Source organism: Carassius carassius, chromosome 9 (assembly GCF_963082965.1).
Source record: "Carassius carassius chromosome 9, fCarCar2.1, whole genome shotgun sequence".
Taxonomy (NCBI): Eukaryota; Metazoa; Chordata; class Actinopteri; order Cypriniformes; family Cyprinidae; genus Carassius; species Carassius carassius.
The window spans coordinates 952,501-980,000 of NC_081763.1; the positions used below are offsets into that span (position 1 = coordinate 952,501).

The 27,500-nt window shown below is 37.2% G+C and overlaps 15 non-coding genes across 15 annotated transcripts; all 15 read right to left on the reverse strand.

The window, feature by feature from the left end:
* Nucleotides 1–496: 496 nt before the first annotated feature.
* Nucleotides 497–615, reverse strand: LOC132150451 (5S ribosomal RNA). Its single transcript, XR_009435683.1, has one exon. It is a non-coding gene; the product is annotated as a 5S ribosomal RNA (ribosomal RNA).
* Nucleotides 616–1,215: 600 nt separating this feature from the next.
* Nucleotides 1,216–1,333, reverse strand: LOC132150676 (5S ribosomal RNA). Its single transcript, XR_009435901.1, has one exon. It is a non-coding gene; the product is annotated as a 5S ribosomal RNA (ribosomal RNA).
* Nucleotides 1,334–1,934: 601 nt separating this feature from the next.
* Nucleotides 1,935–2,053, reverse strand: LOC132150452 (5S ribosomal RNA). Its single transcript, XR_009435684.1, has one exon. It is a non-coding gene; the product is annotated as a 5S ribosomal RNA (ribosomal RNA).
* Nucleotides 2,054–2,948: 895 nt separating this feature from the next.
* Nucleotides 2,949–3,067, reverse strand: LOC132150417 (5S ribosomal RNA). Its single transcript, XR_009435651.1, has one exon. It is a non-coding gene; the product is annotated as a 5S ribosomal RNA (ribosomal RNA).
* Nucleotides 3,068–4,107: 1,040 nt separating this feature from the next.
* Nucleotides 4,108–4,226, reverse strand: LOC132150892 (5S ribosomal RNA). The gene has a single exon (XR_009436068.1). It is a non-coding gene; the product is annotated as a 5S ribosomal RNA (ribosomal RNA).
* An 891-nt stretch (nucleotides 4,227–5,117) lies between these two features.
* Nucleotides 5,118–5,236, reverse strand: LOC132151036 (5S ribosomal RNA). Its single transcript, XR_009436202.1, has one exon. It is a non-coding gene; the product is annotated as a 5S ribosomal RNA (ribosomal RNA).
* Nucleotides 5,237–12,632: 7,396 nt separating this feature from the next.
* Nucleotides 12,633–12,751, reverse strand: LOC132150955 (5S ribosomal RNA). The gene has a single exon (XR_009436126.1). It is a non-coding gene; the product is annotated as a 5S ribosomal RNA (ribosomal RNA).
* Nucleotides 12,752–13,505: 754 nt separating this feature from the next.
* LOC132150669 (5S ribosomal RNA) lies at nucleotides 13,506–13,624 on the reverse strand. The gene has a single exon (XR_009435894.1). It is a non-coding gene; the product is annotated as a 5S ribosomal RNA (ribosomal RNA).
* An 84-nt stretch (nucleotides 13,625–13,708) lies between these two features.
* LOC132150923 (5S ribosomal RNA) lies at nucleotides 13,709–13,827 on the reverse strand. Its single transcript, XR_009436097.1, has one exon. It is a non-coding gene; the product is annotated as a 5S ribosomal RNA (ribosomal RNA).
* Nucleotides 13,828–15,528: 1,701 nt separating this feature from the next.
* LOC132150374 (5S ribosomal RNA) lies at nucleotides 15,529–15,647 on the reverse strand. The gene has a single exon (XR_009435609.1). It is a non-coding gene; the product is annotated as a 5S ribosomal RNA (ribosomal RNA).
* A 2,188-nt stretch (nucleotides 15,648–17,835) lies between these two features.
* LOC132150318 (5S ribosomal RNA) lies at nucleotides 17,836–17,954 on the reverse strand. Its single transcript, XR_009435554.1, has one exon. It is a non-coding gene; the product is annotated as a 5S ribosomal RNA (ribosomal RNA).
* A 1,189-nt stretch (nucleotides 17,955–19,143) lies between these two features.
* Nucleotides 19,144–19,262, reverse strand: LOC132150330 (5S ribosomal RNA). The gene has a single exon (XR_009435566.1). It is a non-coding gene; the product is annotated as a 5S ribosomal RNA (ribosomal RNA).
* Nucleotides 19,263–19,866: 604 nt separating this feature from the next.
* LOC132149919 (5S ribosomal RNA) lies at nucleotides 19,867–19,985 on the reverse strand. Its single transcript, XR_009435175.1, has one exon. It is a non-coding gene; the product is annotated as a 5S ribosomal RNA (ribosomal RNA).
* Nucleotides 19,986–20,447: 462 nt separating this feature from the next.
* On the reverse strand, nucleotides 20,448–20,566 carry LOC132150342 (5S ribosomal RNA). The gene has a single exon (XR_009435577.1). It is a non-coding gene; the product is annotated as a 5S ribosomal RNA (ribosomal RNA).
* Nucleotides 20,567–21,314: 748 nt separating this feature from the next.
* On the reverse strand, nucleotides 21,315–21,433 carry LOC132149920 (5S ribosomal RNA). The gene has a single exon (XR_009435176.1). It is a non-coding gene; the product is annotated as a 5S ribosomal RNA (ribosomal RNA).
* Between the last annotated feature and the right edge of the window lie 6,067 nt (nucleotides 21,434–27,500).

Consider the following 27,500-nt stretch of genomic DNA (forward strand, 5'->3'; position numbering starts at 1 on the left):
CTAAAGTACTAACCAGGCCTATTAGATATTTACTGAAATAATCCAAAAGTACTAACCTGGCCCAAACCTGCTTACATTCTGATATCGGGCATTGACTCTTTTTTGTTTTTTTACAAGATTATTAGACAATTAGTGAATTTTTCCAAAAGTACTAACCAGGCCTATTAGATATTTACTGAAAAAATCCAAAAGTACTAACCTGGCCCAAACCTGCTAACATTCTGAGGTCGGGCATCGACTCTTTTTTTTTTTTTTGCAAGATTATTGGACAATTAGTGAAAATTTCCAAAAGTACTAACCAGGCCTATTAGATAATTACTGAAAAAATCCAAAAGTACTAACCTGGCCCAAACCTGCTTACATTTGGAGATCAGTTGAGATCGGGCATAGCCAGGATGGTATGGCCATAAGCGAAGGAGGCTGCAAAGAGAGGGCTATTTAAAGATCAGCCACTATAATCGCCAGTGCTTTATATAAGTAGGGAAGGAAACCCAAAAGCTTACAGCACCTGGTATTCCCAGGGGGTCTCCCATCCAAGTACTAACCAGGCCCAAACCTGCTTAGCTTCCGAGATCAGACGAGATAAGGCATAGCCAGGTTGGTATGGCCGTAAGCGAAGGAGGCTGCCAAGAGAGGGCTATTTAAAGATCAGCCACTATAATCGCCAGTGCATTATATAAGTAGGGAAGGAAACCCAAAAGCTTACAGCACCTGGTATTCCCAAAAGTACTAACCAGGCCTATTAGATAATTACTGAAAAAATCCAAAAGTACTAACCTGGCCCAAACCTGCTTACATTCTGAGATCGGGCATTGACTCTTTTTTGTTTTTTTACAAGATTATTAGACAATTAGTGAATTTTTCCAAAAGAACTAACCAGGCCTATTAGATATTTACTGAAAAAATCCAAAAGAACTAACCTGGCCCAAACCTGCTAACATTCTGAGGTCGGGCATTGACTCTTTTTTTTTTTTTGCAAGATTATTGGACAATTAGTGAAAATTTCATAAAGTACTAACCAGGCCTATTAGATAATTACTGAAAAAACCAAAAGTACTAACCTTGCCCAAACCTGCTTAGATTTGGAGATCAGTTGAGATCGGGAATAGCCAGGATGGTATGGCCATAAGCGAAGGAGGCTGCAAAGAGAGGGCTATTTAAAGATCAGCCACTATAATCGCCAGTGCTTTATATAAGTAGGGAAGGAAACCCAAAAGCTTACAGCACCTGGTATTCCCAGGCGGTCTCCCATCCAAGTACTAACCAGGCCCAAACCTGCTTAGCTTCGGAGATCAGACAAGATCGGCATAGCCAGGTTGGTATGGCCATAAGCGAACGAGGCTGCAAAGAGAGGGCTATTTAAAGATCAGCCTCTATAATCGCCAATGCATTATATAAGCAGGGAAGGAAACCCAAAAGCTTACAGCACCTGGTATTCCCAAAAGTACTAACCAGGCCTATTACATAATTACTGAAAAAATCCAAAAGTACTAACCTGGCCCAAACCTGCTTACATTCTGACATCGGGCATTGACTCTTTTTTGTTTTTTTACAAGATTATTAGACAATTAGTGAATTTTTCCAAAAGTACTAACCAGGCCTATTAGATATTTACTGAAAAAATCCAAAAGTACTAACCTGGCCCAAACCTGCTAACATTCTGAGGTCGGGCATTGACTCTTTTTTTTTTTTTGCAAGATTATTGGACAATTAGTGAAAATTTCCAAAAGTACTAACCAGGCCTATTAGATAATTACTGAAAAAATCCAAAAGTACTAACCTGGCCCAAACCTGCTTACATTTGGAGATCAGTTGAGATCGGGCATAGCCAGGATGGTATGGCCATAAGCGAAGGAGGCTGCAAAGAGAGGGCTATTTAAAGATCAGCCACTATAATCGCCAGTGTTTTATATAAGTAGGGAAGGAAACCCAAAAGCTTACAGCACCTGGTATTCCCAGGGGGTCTCCCATCCAAGTACTAACCAGGCCCAAACCTGCTTAGCTTCCGAGATCAGACGAGATAAGGCATAGCCAGGTTGGTATGGCCGTAAGCGAAGGAGGCTGCAAAGAGAGGGCTATTTAAAGATCAGCCACTATAATCGCCAGTGCATTATATAAGTAGGGAAGGAAACCCAAAAGCTTACAGCACCTGGTATTCCCAAAAGTACTAACCAGGCCTATTAGATAATTACTGAAAAAATCCAAAAGTACTAACCTGGCCCAAACCTGCTTACATTCTGAGATCGGGCATTGACTCTTTTTTGTTTTTTTTACAAGATTATTAGACAATTAGTGAATTTTTCCAAAAGAACTAACCAGGCCTATTAGATATTTACTGAAAAAATCCAAAAGAACTAACCTGGCCCAAACCTGCTAACATTCTGAGGTCGGGCATTGACTCTTTTTTTTTTTTTTTTGCAAGATTATTGGACAATTAGTGAAAATTTCCAAAAGTACTAACCAGGCCTATTAGATAATTACTGAAAAAATCCAAAAGTACTAACCTGGCCCAAACCTGCTTACATTCTGAGATCGGGCATTGACTCTTTTTTTTTTTTTTTTGCAAGATTATTGGACAATTCGTGAAAATTTCCTAAAGTACTAACCAGGCCTATTAGATAATTATTGAAAAATTCCAAAATTACTAACCTGGCCCAAACCTGCTTACATTCTGAGATCGGGAATTGACTCTTTTTTTTTTTTTTTTGCAAGATTATTGGACAATTAGTGAACATTTCCAAAAGTACTAACCAGGCCTATTAGATAATTACTGAAAAAATCCAGAAGTACTAACCTGGCCCAAACCTGCTTAGATTTGGAGATCAGTTGAGATCGTGCATAGCCAGGATGGTATGGCCATAAGCGAAGGAGGCTGCAAAGAGAGGGCTATTTAAAGATTAGCCACTATAATCGCCAGTGCTTTATATAAGTAGGGAAGGAAACCCAAAAGCTTACAGCACCTAGTATTCCCAGGCGCTCTCCCATCCAAGTACTAACCAGGCCCAAACCTGCTTAGCTTCCGAGATCAGACGAGATCGGGCATAGCCAGGTTGGTATGGCCGTAAGCGAAGGAGGCTGCAAAGAGAGGGCTATTTAAAGATCAGCCACTATAATCGCCAGTGCATTATATAAGTAGGGAAGGAAACCCAAAAGCTTACAGCACCTGGTATTCCCAAAAGTACTAACCAGGCCTATTAGATAATTACTGAAATAATCCAAAAGTACTAACCTGGCCCAAACCTGCTTACATTCTGAGATCGGGCATTGACTCTTTTTTTTTTCTTTTTTTTTGCAAGATTATTGGACAATTAGTGAAAATTTCCTAAAGTACTAACCAGGCCTATTAGATAATTACTGAAAAAATCCAAAAGTACTAACCTGGCCCAAACCTGCTTACATTCTGAGATCGGGCATTGACTCTTTTTTTTTTTTTTGCAAGATTATTGGACAATTAGTGAAAATTTCCTAAAGTACTAACCAGGCCTATTAGATAAATATTGAAAAATTCCAAAATTACTAACCTGGCCCAAACCTGCTTGCATTCTGAGATCGGGCATTGACTCTTTTTTTTTTTTTGCAAGATTATTGGACAATTAGTGAAAATTTCCAAAAGTACTAACCAGGCCTATTAGATAATTACTGAAAAAATCCAAAGTACTAACCCGGCCCAAACCTGCTTACATTCTGAGATCGGGCATTGACTCTTTTTTTTTTTTGCAAGATTATTGGACAATAAGTGAAAATTTCTAAAAGTACTAACCAGGCCTATTAGATAATTATTGAAAAAATCCAAAAGTACTAACCTGGCCCAAACCTGCTTACATTCCGAGATCAGGCATTGACTCTTTTTTTTTTTTTTTTTTTTTGCAAGATTATTGGACAATTAGTGAACATTTCCAAAAGTACTAACCAGGCCTATTAGGTAATTACTGAAAAAATCCAAAAGTACTAACCAGGCCCAAACCTGCTTAGCTTCCGAGATCAGACGAGATCGGGCATAGCCAGGTTGGTATGGCCGTAAGCGAAGGTGGCTGCAAAGAGAGGGCTATTTAAAGATCAGCCACTATAATCGCCAGTGCTTTATATAAGTAGGGAAGGAAACCCAAAAGCTTACAGCACCTGGTATTCCCAGGCGGTCTCCCATCCAAGTACTAACCAGGCCCAAACCTGCTTAGCTTCCGAGATCAGATGAGATCGGGCATAGCCAGGTTGGTATGGCCGTAAGCGAAGGAGGCTGCAAAGAGAGGGCTATTTAAAGATCAGCCACTATAATCGCCAGTGCATTATATAAGTAGGGAAGGAAACCCAAAAGCTTACAGCACCTGGTATTCCCAAAAGTACTGACCAGGCCTATTAGATAATTACTGAAAAAATCCAAAAGTACTAACCTGCCCCAAACCTGCTTACATTCTGAGATCGGGCATTGACTCTTTTTTGTTTTTTTACAAGATTATTAGACAATTAGTGAATTTTTCCAAAAGTACTAACCAGGCCTATTAGATATTTAATGATAAAATCCAAAAGTACTAACCTGGCCCAAACCTGCTTACAATCTGAGGTCGGGCATTGACTCTTTTTTTTTTTTTGCAAGATTATTGGACAATTAGTGAAAATTTCCAAAAGTACTAACCAGGCCTATTAGATAATTACTGAAAAAATCCAAAGTACTAACCCGGCCCAAACCTGCTTACATTCTGAGATCGGGCATTGACCGCTTTTTTTTTTTTGCAAGATTATTGGACAATAAGTGAAAATTTCTAAAAGTACTAACCAGGCCTATTAGATAATTATTGAAAAAATCCAAAAGTACTAACCTGGCCCAAACCTGCTTACATTCCGAGATCGGGCATTGACTCTTTTTTTTTTTTTTTTTTTTGCAAGATTATTGGACAATTAGTAAACATTTCCAAAAGTACTAACCAGGCCTATTAGATAATTACTGAAAAAATCCAAAAGTAGTAACCAGGCCCAAACCTGCTTAGCTTCCGAGATCAGACGAGATCGGGCATAGCCAGGTTCGTATGGCCGTAAGCGAAGGAGGCTGCAAAGAGAGGGCTATTTAAAGATCAGCCACTATAATCGCCAGTGCTTTATATAAGTAGGGAAGGAAACCCAAAAGCTTACAGCACCTGGTATTCCCAGGCGGTCTCCCATCCAAGTACTAACCAGGCCCAAACCTGCTTCGCTTCCGAGATCAGACGAGATCGGGCATAGCCAGGTTGGTATGGCCGTAAGCGAAGGAGGCTGCAAAGAGAGGGCTATTTAAAGATCAGCCACTATAATCGCCAGTGCATTATATAAGTAGGGAAGGAAACCCAAAAGCTTACAGCACCTGGTATTCCCAAAAGTACTAACCAGGCCTATTATATAATTACTGAAAAAATCCAAAAGTACTAACCTGGCCCAAACCTGCTTACATTCTGAGATCGGGCATTGACTCTTTTTTGTTTTTTTACAAGATTATTAGACAATTAGTGAATTTTTCCAAAAGTACTAACCAGGCCTATTAGATATTTACTGAAAAAATCCAAAAGTACTAACCTGGCCCAAACCTGCTTACATTCTGAGATCGGGCATTGACTCTTTTTTTTTTTTTGCAAGATTATTGGACATTTAGTGAAAATTTCCAAAAGTACTAACCATGCCTATTAGATAATTACTGAAAAAATCCAAAAGTACTAACCTGGCCCAAACCTGCTTAGATTTGGAGATCAGTTGAGATCGGGCATAGCCAGGATGGTATGGCCATAAGCGAAGGAGGCTGCAAAGAGAGGGCTATTTAAAGATCAGCCACTATAATCGCCAGTGCTTTATATAAGTAGGGAAGGAAACCCAAAAGCTTACAGCACCTGGTATTCCCAGGCGGTCTCCCATCCAAGTACTAACCAGGCCCAAACCTGCTTAGCTTCCAAGATCAGACGATATCGGGCTTAGCTTTTTTTTTTTTTTTTTTTTTTTTTTTTTTTTTTTTTTTTTTTTTTTATTTAGTAAGCATAAATTTTACATTCAATCAAATAAACATTAGAAAAAACTAAAAAACATCCTTTTCAGGCATTGCAATATGCATTTGCCCAAGAATCCACACAACATCTTTTGTAAATATTTTGTAAAAATTTCCCACCTTGTTTTCAAATATAAAATAATTATACAACGTTTGAACATAGTCTCCCACCATCCCTTTAAACAGTAACCACAAATTTAAAATAAAGTCCCTGTTTTTAGCCACATTTCTTCTTTTCCAAATTGCCTTTTTTGCCAAAATTAATAATAAATTAATTAGTTTCTTATTTGCATTATTCTCGTTCATTCCTAACATAAAATTCATCTCCCAGTTCAAATCCCCCTTATTATCCCTCAAAGCATTAATTGTCTCTTTTAGTTCTTTAAAAAAAGGGGTCAGTTTTTCACAATATAAAAACAAGTGTAAAATACCTTCATCAGCATTTTTACATACTTTGCACTGTGCATTTGTTTCTTTTAGCATTGCACACAATCGCATTTCAGTAAAAACCACATTGTGTCTTATAAAATAATCCAAACATTCTAGTTCCACATCCAAACATTGCCATTTTAGGATCTTCCAAATATCTTTCTCTTTGACTTCATTAAAATGCCTCATCCAAAATACATTAGCAATAGGTTTTTTAAAAACAGAATTTCTAAAAAAACAGTAAAACATTCCAACAGTTCCCAAATTTAAGTCAAACCACTTATCTTTCCATTTGAAAAACACATCCATTTTGTTTTCGCTTCTCCCCCCTTTGCTTATTTCATCCAGCCATTGCCTTGGGATTGCCTTTTTTACATCCTCATATTGTCTTCTTAAACCTGACATATTAAAATCCTCCTTCTCCTCTTCCATAGCATCTATAATGACCTGCAATGGTAAAAATCCCTCTTTATATTCCCATAAAACATCTCGTATTTTTAAAATTCCCACCTTCATCCATTTTTTAAAATAGATATCCTGCTCTTGTAGCTTTATCTTTCCATTCAGAAACAGAGGTTGATTTAAAACAACTTCCCTCCCCCTCGGATTAAAATCAACCTCTGTTAAAAAAAGTCTCCAAGCACTTAAAACTTCCTGATAAAATCCTGGTATACCCTCTAGCATCCAATTTTTGAGTTTCATCCATAAAATATTATCCCCCAATTTAAAATTCCCACATTTATTTAGATAAAAACCCATCATTTTTTTCCATTCAGCTTTGTTTGTCCTATCCAGATATTTTTTAACAACTTTCACCCTCATACTTTTCATTTTTTGTTCCACATCCACTAAACCCATCCCTCCCTCATCCAGCTGCCCTATTAATGTAAAATAAGCAATCCTTGGAGGCTTTTTATCCCATAAAAACTCTAAAACACATTTCTTTATCCTTTTTAAAACCCAGTTTGGCAATGGCATCACATGTAAAACATACCACATTTTAGACAACATTAACAAATTCACAATTAATATTTTCCCCCTCAAACTTAAAAACATGTTCCTCCAAAAAATCAACCTTCTCTCCATTCCACCTACTATCCCTTCCCACATATTATCTACTGCCACTTTTTCATTCTTTGCTAACACCACCCCTAAAATCTTTATTTCCTGTACCTCCATGAACTTAAACACCCCTGCTAAATCCACCACCCCTCCAAATTTCATATACACAGTTTTTTCTTCATTGATTTTTGCACCCGTCCCATCACAATAGTATTTAATTTTTTCCATAACCTTTTTAACGCTTTCCATATTTTCCACCACAATTGTTGTATCATCTGCGTATTGAAAGATTTTCTTAAATTCCCCTTCCTCTTCCATTTTTATTCCTTTTATTCCTTCCTCCTTATTTATTAAAAGTCCTAAAGGTTCTGCCACCAAAGAATAAAGCTGTGCTGATAACGGACACCCCTGCCTTATAGACCTTAAAACTTTAAAAGGTTGACTTAAAAATCCATTACATTTTACTTTCGTTAAGATATCCTTGTATAAAATTGCAATCCATTTAATAAAATTTTCCCCAAAACCGAACTTCTTTAAAACAGAAAATAAGAATTTATGCTCCACTCTATCAAATGCTTTTTCAAAATCCAACCTTATAACATATGCTTTCTTTTCCTTTTCTTTTATATAACCTATTATGTCTCTTATGCTACTTGTAATGTCTGCTATGTCCCTCCCTTTTACACCATATGCTTGATTAGTTTCAATTATACTTGGCATTACATTCTTCAATCTGTTAGCTAAAACTTTAGCTAAAATCTTAAAATCAGTATTTAGCATTGTGATGGGTCTAAAATTCTTCAAATTTGTTTTATCACCTTGTTTCTTATAAATTATTTTCATTAAACCTAACCCCATTCTTGGATTGACTCCTTCTTTCCTAAAAATATCATCATAAATCCCCTTTAAAATCACACTGAGTTTTTCTTTAAAAACTTTGTAAAATTCACTTCCAATACCATCTATTCCTGGACTCTTTTTTACTCTTAGGGAGTTTATAGCTTGTATAATTTCTTCCGTTTCTATCTCCTTTTCACAGTCTATTTTATCTTCTTCTCCAACTTTCCTAGTTATTCTTTGCAACAAAACTTTTCCCTTCTCCTCCTCCACCCCTTCTGATTTAAAAAGCTTTTCATAAAAAGTCTCTATTTCTTTTAAAATCTCTCCTGTATTAAAAACCGACTGGCCATCTCTGTTTTTAAGCTCTTTGATCATTTCAGCTTTTCCCCTACTTTTTTCGAGATTAAAAAAGAATCTGTTACATTTTTCCCCCTCTATTGTGTATTTAGCTTTACTTCTCAACATCGCTCCCTTGCATTTGTCTTCCTCCATTTTTTTAAGCTTCTCCTCCATTTCAAACACTTTTTGCACATTTACTTCATTTTTGTTTAACTCTTCTTTTAACGTTCTTCTTATTTCTTTTTCCTTTGTCCTTTTCACCCTTTGCAGTATATTACAGAAATTAATTGAATATTTCTTTATTTCAAATTTCACATTTTCCCACCATTGTCTTTTATCTTCTAAATACATTGCATCTTTTTTTTCCTCATCTAATAAATTCTCTATCCCATTTTTAAAACTTTCATGATTTAAGATTTCTGTATTTAAAATCCATACCCCAGGCCCTTTCGTTTCCCTTTTAAAATCCATCCTCATTAAAACCATTTTATGATCACTTAAAGTTGTTTCTTTATAAAGTACATCATCAATAAAACAATCCAAATTTCTTGTGCTCAGAAAATAATCTATCCTAGTTTGGCACATAAAATTCCCAACTAACTGTTTTCTGGAATATTCTCTCTTTTTTCCATTTCTTTCTCTCCAAACATCAATCATATTTTTTTCTTCCATCAATAATTTAAGTTCCTTCCTTCCACCGTCCGTCCTAAAAACCATCCCATTAGCCATGTCTATTTTGCTAAAAACAGTATTAAAGTCCCCTGCAACCACCACCCTTTTCCATTTCTCTATTATGTCTCTTAAAACATTAAAATACATTTTCTTATCCTTTTCCTCATTTGGTGCATGTACATTTACTACAATAAATTTTTCATCCTCAAAATCAATTTCTACTGCAATACATTTCCCTTTTTTATCATCATAGATTTGTTTTGTCATAGTAGCTTTCCCTTTTTTAATCAAAATAGCCACTCCTCCTCCCAAACTTTTCTCCCCGTTACTAAAAAATATTTCCCCATCCCACCTTCTTTTAAAATCTTCCATTACATTTCCTTTCCAGTTAGTTTCTTGCAATAAAATCATATCATCATTTTTACACAACTCTTTCATCCTTTCAAATTTCAAAACATTCAATAATCCTCTTGCATTAAAGGACACAATTCTCAACACCATAAAGTAAAACAAAAACGATAAAATACCCATCTTATTAGTCCATATCTTCTCCCTCTTCTAAAAGTCCACCACTGTCCTGATTTTCTGTAAACACTTCCTTCACCACTCTTTTCCTTGCTTTTTCAATATTTGGTGTTACCTTTTTCACTCTTCTTCTTTTGTTCGATGCCCCCGTGCTCCCACCATCCGTGATGTTTCCACTCTCAATGTCTAGCTCCCCTTCTTCGTTGACTCCTTCCTGCTCCTCCACTTTGTCTAGTATATTCTGTATACTCGCCGTTATCTGCATTGGTGTCCATGTCTCTTCCTCTTCCTGTGTTGATGTTGTTAATTCATGTCCATTTCCTATGTTCTTTTCCTTGGATTTTTCTGCGTCCTCCTGTTGCTCCTCCTCATTATCATTCTCATGCATTTGCCCGCTCACTTGATCCTCTTCCTGTTGCTCATTGTCCATCCAACATTCACATTTGTCCAAAGTCATTTTACAGTCTGGGCACCTCATCGCAGTACAGTCTCTTGCGAAATGGCCTCTTTCCTCGCATTTGTGACATTTGAAGTCCGGACAGTCCTTCATTATATGGTCAGGGCTCATACACAGTCTACAGGTCTTCACCTGCTTACTGTGTATCACCCTAAAGTATTGAGGACCTCCCTCGGTCTCCATCCTTGTGCTGTATGGTAAAGAAGCCACTTCCTTTGGAAAACGCACTCTTAAGAACCTCGTTCCATCTTCTATATGGGTGCCCGAGTAGAATCTCCTCCTTATTTGAGAAATGGGTGTTACTCCCCATCCTTCAAGCTTATTTAAAATCTCATGGTCATTCATGTATGCAGGCAAATGCATGAACGAGACAACAAAGTCTCTGTTGTGTAACTTTTTGATTTCACAAATTTTACCTTTAATGGTTAGTCCATCAACCAGTTTCTCAGTGTCCTCTTCATGCTCCAATGTAATCTCATATTCCCTCATCTGCTTAGGTCGTATTGCTAAAATTCTTGTTACTTCAATCTTTTCTGTTAGTGCTTTTATAATATCCTCTGCTCTCCCGTCTTGTACCTCCGACAAATCCACCACCACAGTCGCTTCTTTTGTGTAAATCCTCTTATCAGTTATTTCATTGTAATCCTTTTCTCTTTGTCGATAACCCAGTCCATTTTCTGCTTGCCTCCGTGTTCCTCGTGTCAAATCCATGTCAGTTGCCATTAATCTATCCATTTTACATAAAACAAACCCCGACAGATCCCTCCCAAACAGCAGAGCTGTTGGGAGGACACAAATAAAACAAAAATAACAAAATACTACAAACAAAAACACTTATTTTAACCAAACCAAAATAACAAAACACAAAAAGTTTGGGTGAGCCTCCCTCACCCCTCTCTGGCACAATCACTTCCTGTTTGCTCACTAGTGCCTCTAGTGTGCTCAGGGTGGTATGGCCGTAAGCGAAGGAGGCTGCAAAGAGAGGGCTATTTAAAGATCAGCCACTATAATCGCCAGTGCATTATATAAGTAGGGAAGGAAACCCAAAAGCTTACAGCTCCTGGTATTCCCAAAAGTACTAACCAGGCCTATTAGATAATTACTGAAATAATCCAAAAGTACTAACCTGGCCCAAACCTGCTTACATTCTGAGATCGGGCATCGACTCTTTTTTTTTTTTTTTTGCAAGATTATTGGACAATTAGTGAAAATTTCCAAAAGTACTAACCAGGCCTATTAGATAATTACTGAAAAAATCCAAAAGTACTAATCTGGCCCAAACCTGCTTAGATTTGGAGATCAGTTGAGATCGGGCATAGCCAGGATGGTATGGCCATAAGCGAAGGAGGCTGCAAAGAGAGGGCTATTTAAACATCAGCCACTATAATCGCCAGTGCATTATATAAGTAGGGAAGGAAACCCAAAAGCTTACAGCACCTGGTATTCCCAAAAGTACTAACCAGGCCTATTAGATAATTACTGAAAAAATCCAAAAGTACTAACCAGGCCTATTAGATAATTACTGAAAAAATCCAAAAGTACTAACCAGGCCCAAACCTGCTTACATTCTGAGATCGGGCATCGACTCTTTTTTTTTTTTTTTTGCAAGATTATTGGACAATTAGTGAAAATTTCCAAAAGTACTAACCAGGCCTATTAGATAATTACTGAAAAAATCCAAAAGTACTAATCTGGCCCAAACCTGCTTAGATTTGGAGATCAGTTGAGATCGGGCATAGCCAGGATGGTATGGCCATAAGCGAAGGAGGCTGCAAAGAGAGGGCTATTTAAACATCAGCCACTATAATCGCCAGTGCATTATATAAGTAGGGAAGGAAACCCAAAAGCTTACAGCACCTGGTATTCCCAAAAGTACTAACCAGGCCTATTAGATAATTACTGAAAAAATCCAAAAGTACTAACCAGGCCTATTAGATAATTACTGAAAAAATCCAAAAGTACTAACCAGGCCTATTAGATAATTATTGAAAAATTCCAAAATTACTAACCTGGCCCAAACCTGCTTACATTCTGAGATCGGGCATTGACTCTTTTTTTTTTTTTTTGCAAGATTATTGGACAATTAGTGAACATTTCCAAAAGTACTAACCAGGCCTATTACATAACTACTGAAAAAATCCAAAAGTACTAACCTGGCCCAAACCTGCTTAGATTTGGAGATCAGTGGAGATCGGGCATAGCCAGGATGGTATGGCCATAAGCGAAGGAGGCTGCAAAGAGAGGGCTATTTAAAGATCAGCCACTATAATCGCCAGTGCTTTATATAAGTAGGGAAGGAAACCCAAAAGCTTACAGCACCTGGTATTCCCAGGCGGTCTCCCATCCAAGTACTAACCAGGCCCAAACCTGCTTAGCTTCCGAGATCAGACGAGATCGGGCATAGCCAGGTTGGTATGGCCATAAGCGAAGGAGGCTGCAAAGAGAGGGCTATTTAAAGATCAGCCACTATAATCGCCAGTGCATTATATAAGTAGGGAAGGAAACCCAAAAGCTTACAGCACCTGGTATTCCCAAAAGTACTAACCAGGCCTATTAGATAATTACTGAAAAAATCCAAAAGTACTAACCTGGCCCAAACCTGCTTACATTCTGAGATCGGGCATTGACTCTTTATTTTTTCTTTTTTTTTGCAAGATTATTGGACAATTAGTGAAAATTTCCTAAAGTACTAACCAGGCCTATTAGATAATTATTGAAAAAATCCAAAAGTACTAACCTGGCCCAAACCTGCTTACATTCCAAGATCGGGCATTGACTCTTTTTTTTTTCTTTGCAAGATTATTGGACAATTAGTAAAAATTTCCTAAAGTACTAACCAGGCCTATTAGATAATTATTGAAAAAATCCAAAAGTACTAACCTGGCCCAAACCTGCTTACATTCCGAGTTCGGGCATTGACTCTTTTTTTTTTTTTTTTTTGCAAGATTATTGGACAATTAGTGAACATTTCCTAAAGTACTAACAAGGCCTTATAGATAATTACTGAAAAAACCAAAAGTACTAACCTGGCCCAAACCTACTTAGATTTGGAGATCAGTTGAGATCGGGCATAGCCAGGATGGTATGGCCATAAGCGAAGGAGGCTGCAAAGAGAGGGCTATTTAAAGATCAGCCACTATAATCGCCAGTGCTTTATATAAGTAGGGAAGGAAACCCAAAAGCTTACAGCACCTGGTATTCCCAGGCGGTCTCCCATCCAAGTACTAACCAGGCCCAAACCTTCTTAGCTTCCAAGATCAGGCGAGATCGGGCACAGCCAGATTGGAATGGCCGTAAGCGAAGGAGGCTGCAAAGAGAGGGCTATTTAAAGATCAGCCACTATAATCGCCAGTGCATTATATAAGTAGGGAAGGAAACCCAAACGCTTACAGCACCTGGTATTCCCAGGCGGTCTCCCATCCAAGTACTAACCAGGCCCAAACCTGCTTAGCTTCCGAGATCAGACGAGATCGGGCATAGCCAGGTTGGTATGGCCGTAAGCGAAGGAGGCTGCAAAGAGAGGGCTATTTAAAGATCAGCCACTATAATCGCCAGTGCATTATATAAGTAGGGAAGGAAACCCAAAAGCTTACAGCACCTGGTATTCCCAAAAGTACTAACCAGGCCTATTAGATAATTACTGAAAAAATCCAAAAGTACTAACCTGGCCCAAACCTGCTTACATTCTGAGATCGGGCATTGATTCTTTTTTTTTTTTTTTTTTTGCAAGATTATTGGACAATTAGTGAACATTTAGAAAAGTACTAACCAGGCCTATTAGATAATTACTGAAAAAATCCAAAAATACTAACCTGGCCCAAACCTGCTTACATTCTGAGATCGGGCATTGACTCTTTTTTTTTTTTGCAAGATTATTGGACAATTAGTGAAAATTTCCAAAAGTACTAACCAGGCCTATTAGATAATTACTGAAAAATCCAAAAGTACTAACCTCGCCCAAACCTGCTTAGATTTGGAGATCAGTTGAGATCGGGCATAGCCAGGATGGTATGGCCGTAAGCGAAGGAGGCTGCAAAGAGAGGGCTATTTAAAGATCAGCCACTATAATCGCCAGTGCATTATATAAGTAGGGAAGGAAACCCAAAAGCTTACAGCACCTGGTATTCCCAAAAGTACTAACCAGGCCTATTAGATAATTACTGAAAAAATCCAAAAGTACTAACCTGCCCCAAACCTGCTTACATTCTGAGATCGGGCATTGACTCTTTTTTGTTTTTTTACAAGATTATTGGACAATTAGTGAAAATTTCCTAAAGTACTAACCAGGCCTATTAGATAATTACTGAAAAAATCCAAAAGTACTAACCTGGCCCAAACCTGCTTACATTCTGAGATCGGGCATTGACTCTTTTTTTTTTTTTTGCAAGATTATTGGACAATTAGTGAAAATTTCCTAAAGTACTAACCAGGCCTATTAGATAATTACTGAAAAAATCCAAAAGTACTAACCTGGCCCAAACCTGCTTACATTCTGAGATCGGGCATTGACTCTTTTTTTGTTTTTTTACAAGATTATTGGACAATTAGTGAAAATTTCCTAAAGTACTAACCAGGCCTATTAGATAATTACTGAAAAAATCCAAAAGTACTAACCTGGCCCAAACCTGCTTACATTCTGAGATCGGGCATTGACTCTTTTTTTTTTTTTTTGCAAGATTATTGGACAATTAGTGAAAATTTCCTAAAGTACTAACCAGGCCTATTAGATAATTACTGAAAAAATTCAAAGTACTAACCCGGTCCAAACCTGCTTACATTCTGAGATCGGGCATTGACTCTTTTTTTTTTTTTTGCAAGATTATTGGACAATAAGTGAAAATTTCCGAAAGTACTAACCAGGCCTATTAGATAATTATTGAAAAAATCCAAAAGTACTAACCTGGCCCAAACCTGCTTACATTCCGAGATCGGGCATTGACTCTTTTTTTTTTTTTTTTTTTTGCAAGATTATTGGACAATTAGTGAACATTTCCAAAAGTACTAACCAGGCCTATTAGATAATTACTGAAAAAATCCAAAAGTACTAACCAGGCCTAAACCTGCTTAGCTTCCGAGATCAGACGAGATCGGGCATAGCCAGGTTGGTATGGCCGTAAGCGAAGGAGGCTGCAAAGAGAGGGCTATTTAAAGATCAGCCACTATAATCGCCAGTGCTTTATATAAGTAGGGAAGGAAACCCAAAAGCTTACAGCAACTGGTATTCCCAGGCGGTCTCCCATCCAAGTACTAACCAGGCCCAAACCTGCTTAGCTTCCGAGATCAGACGAGATCAGGCATAGCCAGGTTGGTATGGCCGTAAGCGAAGAAGGCTGCAAAGAGAGGGCTATTTAAAGATCAGCCACTATAATCGCCAGTGCATTATATAAGTAGGGAAGGAAACCCAAAAGCTTACAGCACCTGGTATTCCCAAAAGTACTAACCAGGCCTATTAGATAATTACTGAAATAATCCAAAAGTACTAACCTGGCCCAAACCTGCTTACATTCTGAGATCGGGCATTGACTCTTTTTTTTTTTTTTTATTTGCAAGATAATTGGACAATTAGTAAAAATTTCCTAAAGTTAACCAGGCCTATTAGATAATTACTGAAAAAATCCAAAAGTACTAACCTGGCCCAAACCTGCTTACATTCTGAGATCGGGCATTGACTCTTTATTGTTTTTTTACAAGATTATTGGACAATTAGTGAATTTTTCCAAAAGTACTAACCAGGCCTATTAGATATTTACTGAAAAAATCCAAAAGTACTAACCTGGCCCAAACCTGCTAACATTCTGAGGTCGGGCATTGACTCTTTGTTTTTTTTTTTTGCAAGATTATTTGACAATTAGTGAAAATTTCCAAAAGTACTAACCAGGCCTATTAGATAATTACTGAAAAAATCCAAAAGTACTAACCTGGCCCAAACCTGCTTACATTCTGAGATCGGGCATTGACTCTTTTTTCTTTTTTTTGCAAGATTATTGGACAATAAGTGAAAATTTCAAAAAGTACTAACCAGGCCTATTAGATAATTACTGAAAAAATCCAAAAGTACTAACCTGGCCCAAACCTGCTTACATTCTGAGATCGGGCATTGACTCTTTTTTCTTTTTTTTGCAAGATTATTGGACAATAAGTGAAAAATTCAAAAAGTACTAACCAGGCCTATTAGATAATTACTGAAAAAATCCAAAAGTACTAACCTGGCCCAAACCTGCTTACATTCTGAGATCGGGCATTGACTCTTTTTTTTTTTTTTTTTTTTGCAAGATTATTGGACAATTAGTGAAAATTTCCTAAAGTACTAACCAGGCCTATTAGATATTTACAGAAAAAATCCAAAAGTACTAACCAGGCCTATTAGATAATTACTGAAAAAATCCAAAAATACTAACCTGGCCCAAACCTGCTTACATTCTGAGATCCGGCATAGACTCTTTTTTTTTTTTGCAAGATTATTGGACAATTAGTGAAAATTTCCTAAAGTACTAACCAGGCCTATTAGATAATTACTGAAAAATCCAAAAGTACTAACCTCGCCCAAACCTGCTTAGATTTGGAGATCAGTTGAGATTGGGCATAGCCAGGATGGTATGGCCGTAAGCGAAGGAGGCTGCAAAGAGAGGGCTATTTAAAGATCAGCCACTATAATCGCCAGTGCATTATATAAGTAGGGAAGGAAACCCAAAAGCTTACAGCACCTGGTATTCCCAAAAGTACTAACCAGGCCTATTAGATAATTACTGAAATAATCCAAAAGTACTAACCTGGCCCAAACCTGCTTACATTCTGAGATCGGGCATTGACTCTTTTTTTTTTCTTTTTTTTTTTTGCAAGATTATTGGACAATTAGTGAAAATTTCCTAAAGTACTAACCAGGCCTATTAGATAATTACTGAAAAAATCCAAAAGTACTAACCTGGCCCAAACCTGCTTACATTCTGAGATCGGGCATTGACTCTTTTTTTTTTTTTTTTGCAAGATTATTGGACAATTAGTGAAAATTTCCTAAAGTACTAACCAGGCCTATTAGATAAATATTGAAAAATTCCAAAATTACTAACCCGGCCCAAACCTGCTTACATTCTGAGATCGGGCATTGACTCTTTTTTTTTTTTGCAAGATTATTGGACAATAAGTGAAAATTTCTAAAAGTACTAACCAGGCCTATTAGATAATTATTGAAAAAATCCAAAAGTACTAACCTGGCCCAAACCTGCTTACATTCCGAGATCGGGCATTGACTCTTTTTTTTTTTTTTTTTTTGCAAGATTATTGGACAATTAGTGAACATTTCCAAAAGTACTAACCAGGCCTATTAGATAATTACTGAAAAAATCCAAAAGTACTAACCAGGCCCAAACCTGCTTAGCTTCCGAGATCAGACGAGATCGGGCATAGCCAGGTTGGTATGGCCGTAAGCGAAGGAGGCTGCAAAGAGAGGGCTATTTAAAGATCAGCCACTATAATCGCCAGTGCTTTATATAAGTAGGGAAGGAAACCCAAAAGCTTACAGCACCTGGTATTCCCAGGCGGTCTCCCATCCAAGTACTAACCAGGCCCAAACCTGCTTAGCTTCCGAGATCAGACGAGATCGGGCATAGCCAGGTTGGTATGGCCGTAAGCGAAGGAGGCTGCAAAGAGAGGGCTATTTAAAGATCAGCCACTATAATCGCCAGTGCATTATATAAGTAGGGAAGGAAACCCAAAAGCTTACAGCACCTGGTTTTCCCAAAAGTACTAACCAGGCCTATTATATAATTACTGAAAAAATCAAAAAGTACTAACCTGGCCCAAACCTGCTTACATTCTGAGATCGGGCATTGACTCTTTTTTGTTTTTTTACAAGATTATTAGACAATTAGTGAATTTTTCCAAAAGTACTAACCAGGCCTATTAGATAATTACTGAAAAAATCCAAAAGTACTAACCCGGCCCGAACCTGCTTACATTCTGAGATCGGGCATTGACTCTTTTTTTTTTTTTTTGCAAGATTATTGGACAATAAGTGAAAATTTCTAAAAGTACTAACCAGGCCTATTAGATAATTACTGAAAAAATCCAAAAGTACTAACCTGGCCCAAACCTGCTTACATTCTGAGATCGGGCATTGACTCTTTTTTTTTTCTTTTTTTTTTTTGCAAGATTATTGGACAATTAGTGAAAATTTCCTAAAGTACTAACCAGGCCTATTAGATAATTACTGAAAAAATCCAAAAGTACTAACCTGGCCCAAACCTGCTTACATTCTGAGATCGGGCATTGACTCTTTTTTTTTTTTTTTTGCAAGATTATTGGACAATTAGTGAAAATTTCCTAAAGTACTAACCAGGCCTATTAGATAAATATTGAAAAATTCCAAAATTACTAACCCGGCCCAAACCTGCTTACATTCTGAGATCGGGCATTGACTCTTTTTTTTTTTTGCAAGATTATTGGACAATAAGTGAAAATTTCTAAAAGTACTAACCAGGCCTATTAGATAATTATTGAAAAAATCCAAAAGTACTAACCTGGCCCAAACCTGCTTACATTCCGAGATCGGGCATTGACTCTTTTTTTTTTTTTTTTTTTGCAAGATTATTGGACAATTAGTGAACATTTCCAAAAGTACTAACCAGGCCTATTAGATAATTACTGAAAAAATCCAAAAGTACTAACCAGGCCCAAACCTGCTTAGCTTCCGAGATCAGACGAGATCGGGCATAGCCAGGTTGGTATGGCCGTAAGCGAAGGAGGCTGCAAAGAGAGGGCTATTTAAAGATCAGCCACTATAATCGCCAGTGCTTTATATAAGTAGGGAAGGAAACCCAAAAGCTTACAGCACCTGGTATTCCCAGGCGGTCTCCCATCCAAGTACTAACCAGGCCCAAACCTGCTTAGCTTCCGAGATCAGACGAGATCGGGCATAGCCAGGTTGGTATGGCCGTAAGCGAAGGAGGCTGCAAAGAGAGGGCTATTTAAAGATCAGCCACTATAATCGCCAGTGCATTATATAAGTAGGGAAGGAAACCCAAAAGCTTACAGCACCTGGTATTCCCAAAAGTACTAACCAGGCCTATTATATAATTACTGAAAAAATCAAAAAGTACTAACCTGGCCCAAACCTGCTTACATTCTGAGATCGGGCATTGACTCTTTTTTGTTTTTTTACAAGATTATTAGACAATTAGTGAATTTTTCCAAAAGTACTAACCAGGCCTATTAGATAATTACTGAAAAAATCCAAAAGTACTAACCCGGCCCGAACCTGCTTACATTCTGAGATCGGGCATTGACTCTTTTTTTTTTTTTTTTGCAAGATTATTGGACAATTAGTGAAAATTTCCAAAAGTACTAACCAGGCCTATTAGATAATTACTGAAAAAATCCAAAAGTACTAACCTGGCCCAAACCTGCTTACAGTTGGAGATCAGTTGAGATCGGGCATAGCCAGGATGGTATGGCCATAAGCGAAGGAGGCTGCAAAGAGAGGGCTATTTAAAGATCAGCCACTATAATCGCCAGTGCTTTATATAAGTAGGGAAGGAAACCCAAAAGCTTACAGCACCTGGTATTCCCAGGCGGTCTCCCATCCAAGTACTAACCAGGCCCAAACCTTCTTAGCTTCCGAGATCAGACGAGATCGGGCATAGCCAGGTTGGTATGGCCGTAAGCGAAGGAGGCTGCAAACTGAAGGCTATTTAAAGATCAGCCACTATAATCGCCAGTGCATTATATAAGTAGGGAAGGAAACCCAAAAGCTTACAGCACCTGGTATTCCCAAAAGTACTAACCAGGCCTATTAGATAATTACTGAAAAAATCCAAAAGTACTAACCTGGCCCAAACCTGCTTACATTCTGAGATCGGGCATTGACTCTTTTTTTTTTTTTTTTTGCAAGATTATTGGACAATTAGTGAAAATTTCCAAAAGTACTAACCAGGCCTATTAGATAATTACTGAAAAAATCCAAAAGTACTAACCTGGCCCAAACCTGCTTAGATTTGGAGATCAGTTGAGATCAGGCATAGCCAGGATGGTATGGCCATAAGCGAAGGAGGCTGCAAAGAGAGGGCTATTTAAAGATCAGCCACTATAATCGCCAGTGCTTTATATAAGTAGGGAAGGAAACCCAAAAGCTTACAGCACCTGGTATTCCCAGGCGGTCTCCCATCCAAGTACTAACCAGGCCCAAACCTGCTTAGCTTCCGAGATCAGACGAGATCGGGCATAGCCAGGTTGGTATGGCCGTAAGCGAAGGAGGCTGCAAAGAGAGGGCTATTTAAAGATCAGCCACTATAATCGCCAGTGCATTATATAAGTAGGGAAGGAAACCCAAAAGCTTACAGCACCTGGTATTCCCAAAAGTACTAACCAGGCCTATTATATAATTACTGAAAAAATCAAAAAGTACTAACCTGGCCCAAACCTGCTTACATTCTGAGATCGGGCATTGACTCTTTTTTGTTTTTTTACAAGATTATTAGACAATTAGTGAATTTTTCCAAAAGTACTAACCAGGCCTATTAGATAATTACTGAAAAAATCCAAAAGTACTAACCCGGCCCGAACCTGCTTACATTCTGAGATCGGGCATTGACTCTTTTTTTTTTTTTTTGCAAGATTATTGGACAATAAGTGAAAATTTCTAAAAGTACTAACCAGGCCTATTAGATAATTACTGAAAAAATCCAAAAGTACTAACCTGGCCCAAACCTGCTTACATTCTGAGATCGGGCATTGACTCTTTTTTTTTTTTTTTTGCAAGATTATTGGACAATTAGTGAAAATTTCCAAAAGTACTAACCAGGCCTATTAGATAATTACTGAAAAAATCCAAAAGTACTAACCTGGCCCAAACCTGCTTACAGTTGGAGATCAGTTGAGATCGGGCATAGCCAGGATGGTATGGCCATAAGCGAAGGAGGCTGCAAAGAGAGGGCTATTTAAAGATCAGCCACTATAATCGCCAGTGCTTTATATAAGTAGGGAAGGAAACCCAAAAGCTTACAGCACCTGGTATTCCCAGGCGGTCTCCCATCCAAGTACTAACCAGGCCCAAACCTTCTTAGCTTCCGAGATCAGACGAGATCGGGCATAGCCAGGTTGGTATGGCCGTAAGCGAAGGAGGCTGCAAACTGAAGGCTATTTAAAGATCAGCCACTATAATCGCCAGTGCATTATATAAGTAGGGAAGGAAACCCAAAAGCTTACAGCACCTGGTATTCCCAAAAGTACTAACCAGGCCTATTAGATAATTACTGAAAAAATCCAAAAGTACTAACCTGGCCCAAACCTGCTTACATTCTGAGATCGGGCATTGACTCTTTTTTTTTTTTTTTTTGCAAGATTATTGGACAATTAGTGAAAATTTCCAAAAGTACTAACCAGGCCTATTAGATAATTACTGAAAAAATCCAAAAGTACTAACCTGGCCCAAACCTGCTTAGATTTGGAGATCAGTTGAGATCAGGCATAGCCAGGATGGTATGGCCATAAGCGAAGGAGGCTGCAAAGAGAGGGCTATTTAAAGATCAGCCACTATAATCGCCAGTGCTTTATATAAGTAGGGAAGGAAACCCAAAAGCTTACAGCACCTGGTATTCCCAGGCGGTCTCCCATCCAAGTACTAACCAGGCCCAAACCTGCTTAGCTTCCGAGATCAGACGAGATCGGGCATAGCCTTTTTTTTTTTTTTTTTTTCACCAGTGCATTATATAAGTAGAGAAGGAAACCTAAATGCTTACAGCACCTGGTATTCCCAGGCGGTCTCCCATCCAAGTACTAACCAGGCCCAAACCTGCTTAGCTTCCGAGATCAGACGAGATCGGGCAAAGTTTTTTTTTGTTTTTTTTTTTTTTTATTAAAGAAATTTCAAATAAAGTACAATAGATTAAACACAAGCAATAGAAAATACAGCATTTCTTCTATACACATCTCTACATTACACATCTTTCCTTTACATAGATAATTTAAAAATGTCCTTCACTTCCTGGCAGCTTCCACATTGAATCATTTAAAACACAATAAACTTTTGGGGTAAAAACATCATAAAAATAATCCAACATATTTACACCTTTAAAATACACATACAGCCTTTCAATATATAATTCGGTTTTCCTTTTAAACACAGTCCAAACATCCAACACAATGATTTCCTTTTTAGCCACAGTTCTTCTCTCCCATATTGCACTTTTCATTAGCATTACACACAGATTAATAAAATTTTTGTTTTGACACTTTTTTTCCCAACCAAACATCACCACTCTGTTCCATTCCATTACATTTTCATCCCAGTCTTCAGTCACATCTTTAATTAAACATTTACATTTTCTTAAAAACTCCTCCAGTTCTCTACAATATAAAAACATATGTAAAATCCCCTCTTCCTTTTCCTGGCACACTTTACACAGAGCATTTTCTTCCCTTCCTATTTTATTTAAAATAATCTCAGTAAAAACCACTTTATGCCTTATAAAATACTCCAAACATCCCAATTTAGTTTCCACACACTTCCCTGTCATGTTTCTCCATATATACTCTTTTTTTAAATCTTTGAATTTCTGCATCCAGTATCCATTTGCAATAGGCTCTTTAAAAACACCATCTCTAAAAGAACAATAAATCATTTTCAGAGTACATTCCTTAAAATCATACAGTTTTTCCCCTAATTTCACGTAAATACATTTCTCTTTTGGCTCTTCTTCCATACATTCTATTCTTTTAATCCACTCTTTGGGTATTGCGCTTTTAATGATTTCATATTTATTTTTTATGTCTTGTTCACTGTAATCCTCTTTTGCCTCCTCCATTGCATCTATAATAAATTGTGTCGGTAAAAAACCTTCTTTAAATTCATACAATACATCTCTCACTCTTGTTATCCCCACTTCCATCCATTTCTTTAAAAAAATCCCTTTGTCTTGTTTTAAAATGTTTTGGTTTAAGAACAGAGGTTGATTTAAAATGTGTTCTCTCCCATGTGGATCAAACTCAACTTTATCTAAAAATTTTCCCCAAGCACTTAAAATTTCTCTATAAAACTCTGGTAAATTTTCTGTCATCCAATTCTTCTTTTTCATCCATAAAATTCCATCCCCCATGTTAAGATCCCCACATTTGTTTAAAAAATATTTCATCGTCTTTTTCCACTCTGGTTTGTCCTCATCTTGTAGGTATTTCTTCACTACTTTCACTCTCAAACTATTTTTCCTCTGTTCCACATCTATTAAACCTAAACCCCCCTTCTCTACCGCCCCTAAAATCGTATTAAAAGCTATTCTTGCTGGCTTCCCCTCCCATAAAAAGTCAAGAAAACATTTCTTCAACCTCTTTTCTGTCCACATTGGCATATGCGACACATATAAAACATTCCATAGCTTAGACACCATTAAAACATTCAATACTAAAACCTTCCCTTTTAAGTTTAAAGTTCTTAATTTCCAAAAATTTAACCTTCTCTCTATTCCTGTTACTAGTTCCACCCACATTTCATCTCTTACTTTCATCTCATTTTTACCCATTAAAATTCCTAAAATCCTAATTTCTTCCACTTCCTTAAAATTAAAACTATCCTTTAAAACCATTGCTTTACCAAATCTCATATATACCGTCTTTTCTTCATTTACTTTACTCCCAGATCCTTTACAATATTCCTCTACAACATTCATAACTTCTTTGATGCTCTCCTTTCCTTTTACTATTATCGTTGTGTCATCAGCATATTGAAAAACCTTTCCCTCAGCATTATTTTCCTCAATTTCAATTCCAATTATTCCTTCTTTTTGTTTTATGGCCAATCCTAACGGTTCCGATACAAGTGAATATAATAATGCCGAAAGCGGACAACCCTGTCTTATCGATCTTGTGATTTTAAAACATTCTGTTAAAAACCCATTACACTTTATTCTCGTTAAAGCGCCCTTATATAAAATCTCAATATATTTGATAAAATCTCCCCCAAAACCAAATTTCTTTAAAACATCAAATAAATACTCGTGTTCAACCCGATCAAATGCTTTTTCAAAATCTAGACTAATTATGTAACCATCTTCATTTAGTTCTTTCATATACCATATTGTGTCTCTTATACTCATTGTTATATCCGCTATATCCCTTCCTTTTACTCCGTATGCTTGGTTTGTTTCGATTATACTTGGCATTACTTCCTTTAACCTGTTTGCTAAAACCTTTGATAAAATCTTAAAATCTGTGTTAAGCATTGTGATCGGCCTATAGTTTTTTAAATCTACCTTTTCTCCTTTCCTTTTATATATCAGTTTTGTTATCCCCATCCCCATTCTTTCATTAACTTCTTCTTTTTCAAAAATCTCACTAAAAACTTCCTTTAAAATCTTGGTTAAAATCTCTTTAAAACATATATAAAATTCACTTCCCAAACCATCTATTCCTGGACTTTTCTGTTTATTCAGCTGCTGTATTGCTCTTTCAATCTCTTCTTCACCAATTTTTTGATCGCATTCTTTTTTATCTTCCTTACTCACTTTTACTTTTATTCGATTCAACAATTCAATTTTTTCGTTTTCTTCTACACCCCTGGCACTAAAAAGATCTTCATAAAAATTCTTTATTTCTTCTAAAATCTTTTCATTCCCCTCTACAACTTCCCCATTTTTCCCTCTTACCTGTTTTATTGTTTCAGCTTTCCCTCTCTTTTTTTCCAAATCAAAAAAAAACTTTGTGCACTTTTCTCCCTCCACAGTATATTTAGCTTTGCTCCTTAACCTCGCCCCCTCATATTCTTTTTCCTCTATTTCCTTCAGTTTTTCATCCATTTCCTTTATCTTTTGTATATCTTTATTTTCTTTATTCAATTCCGCTTCCAAACATTCCTTTATTTTTTTTTCGTTGTATCTTTTGCATTTGCGTATTATGCTACAATACTTAATTGAGAATTTTTTTATTAAAAACTTTACATTCTCCCACCAAATTCTCTTATCTTCTTCATACATTTCATTTTCCTTTTCTTTTTCTATAATTTCTTTAACCTTTAATACATAGTCTTCATTTTCTAACATTTTTGTATTTAAAACCCATATTCCTGGCCCTCTTTGCACTTTATTCCAATCCAATTTAAAAAATAAGAACTTGTGATCGCTAAAACTTGTTTCTTCATACTTAATATTTTCTATAAAATTCTCCACATTTCTTGTACATAAAATAAAATCAATTCTTGTTTCACACACAAACTGCCCCACTATTTGCCTTCTTGAAAACTCTTTTTTCTTTTCATTTCTTTCTCTCCACACATCTATCATATTATTTTCTGCCATTAAAGCTTTTAATTCTTTTCTCCCTTTGTCAGTTTTAAAAACCATTCCATCTGCCATGTCTCATTATTATTATTTCTTTATACTTCTTTACAAAACTACTTAAAACATAAAAAAACTCTTTCTTTTCCTTCTCCTCCATTGGTGCATGTACATTTACTAAAATCAATTCCCTTCCTTCATGTTTTGTCTCTACAACCATACATTTACCCATCGTATCTTTGTATAAAATTTGACTTGCTTTAAAAACATCATCCTTCATTAAAAAAGCCACACCTCTCCCAAACCTCCCATCTCCATTATTGTACAAAATCCCTCCTCCCCATCTCTTTTTATATTCATTCATTACATTTTCTCTCCAGTTTGTTTCCTGTAGTACAATAATGTCTTCTCTTTTACATTTTTCTTTTATATTTTCAAATTTCTTTAAGTTCAAAAGTCCTCTTGCATTAAAAGTCACAACACTTAAAACCATTAAAAAGAAAAATAATAAATATCTAAAACCCATCATTCTCAGTCTTTCTCCTCCAATTCCTTTAACACCTCAAACCTATTTAAACATTTCACTTTTTTTCTTGAACTTTCTATATTTGGCTTTACCTTTAGCGATCTTCTTCGTATTTTTCCCCTCTCCGCCTTTTCCTTCTCATCCTCCTCCATACTAATTTCTCCTTCGTTATCATTTTCTTTGTCTTGTTCTTTTCCTTTTTGTCCATGAATTGAAGATATGTCCATCGGTGTAATTTGTGTGTCCTCTTCTCTTATTTGTTCATTGTTATTTTCTTTTTCTTTTTCTCCTTCTCCTTCCTGTCTGTTGTTTGTTCCTTCCTCTGTTTCCTTTGGTTGTAATTTGTCTTCTTCATGTCTTTCATCACAATGTCCTTCATCATTGTTTTCTTCATGCACCTGTCTGTCCACCTGTTCTTTCCTTCCACCTACCACCCCCTCCATCCAGCATTCACATTTATTTAAAATTTCTTGGCAATCCGGACACCTGACAGCATTGCAGTCTCGTGCAAAATGTCCCCTTTCCAAACATTTATGGCACTTGAATTCTGGGCACTCTTTCAGTAGATGTTCTGGGCTCATGCACAGCCTACAAGTCTTCACCTGGTGGCTGTGCATCACCCTAAAGTACTGGGGGCCTTCAGCTGTTTCAATCTTAGTGCTGTAAGGGAGTGATGCCACTTCTTTGGGGAACCTCACCTTTACAAACCTTGTGCCGTCTTCGATGTCAGTGTCCGGATAGCACCTTCTTTTGATTTTAGATATGGGGGAAACCCCCCATCCTTCCAATTTGTTTACAATTTCCTTATCCTCCAGGTAGACAGGCAGGTGCATGAAGGAAACAACGTAATCTTTATTTTGCAGTTTTTTTACTTCACAGTCCACTCCCTTTATTGTCAATCCATTGATTAAAATGTCACACATTTCTTCCTGTTCCAATGTCAGTTCATATTCTTTGCCTTGTCTGGGTCTTACAGCCAACACCTTTCCACTTCCAATTTTTTCTGAGATTGCTTTAATTATATCCTCTCCTCTCACACCAATCACATTCTCTGTACTCACGATCACTGTTGCCTCCTTTAAATATTTTCTTTCACCAAATCTTTTCCTTGCTTCTTGATCTTTTACATTTCCAGCTCTTTGTCGCTTCTCCAGTCCAGTGTCATTTGCCGTGCGTGTTCCTCCAGCCAGTCCATTGTCGTTTGCCATACTTGTTCCTCCAGCCATTCTAGTGTCGTTTACCATGCGTGTTCCTCCAGCCAGTCCAGTGTTGTTTGCCATGCTTGTTCCTCCAGCCAGTTCAGTGTCGATTGCCATGCGTGTTCCTCCAGCCAGTCCAGTGTCGCTTGCCGTGCGTGTTCCTCCTGCCAGTCCATTGTCATTTGCCATTCGA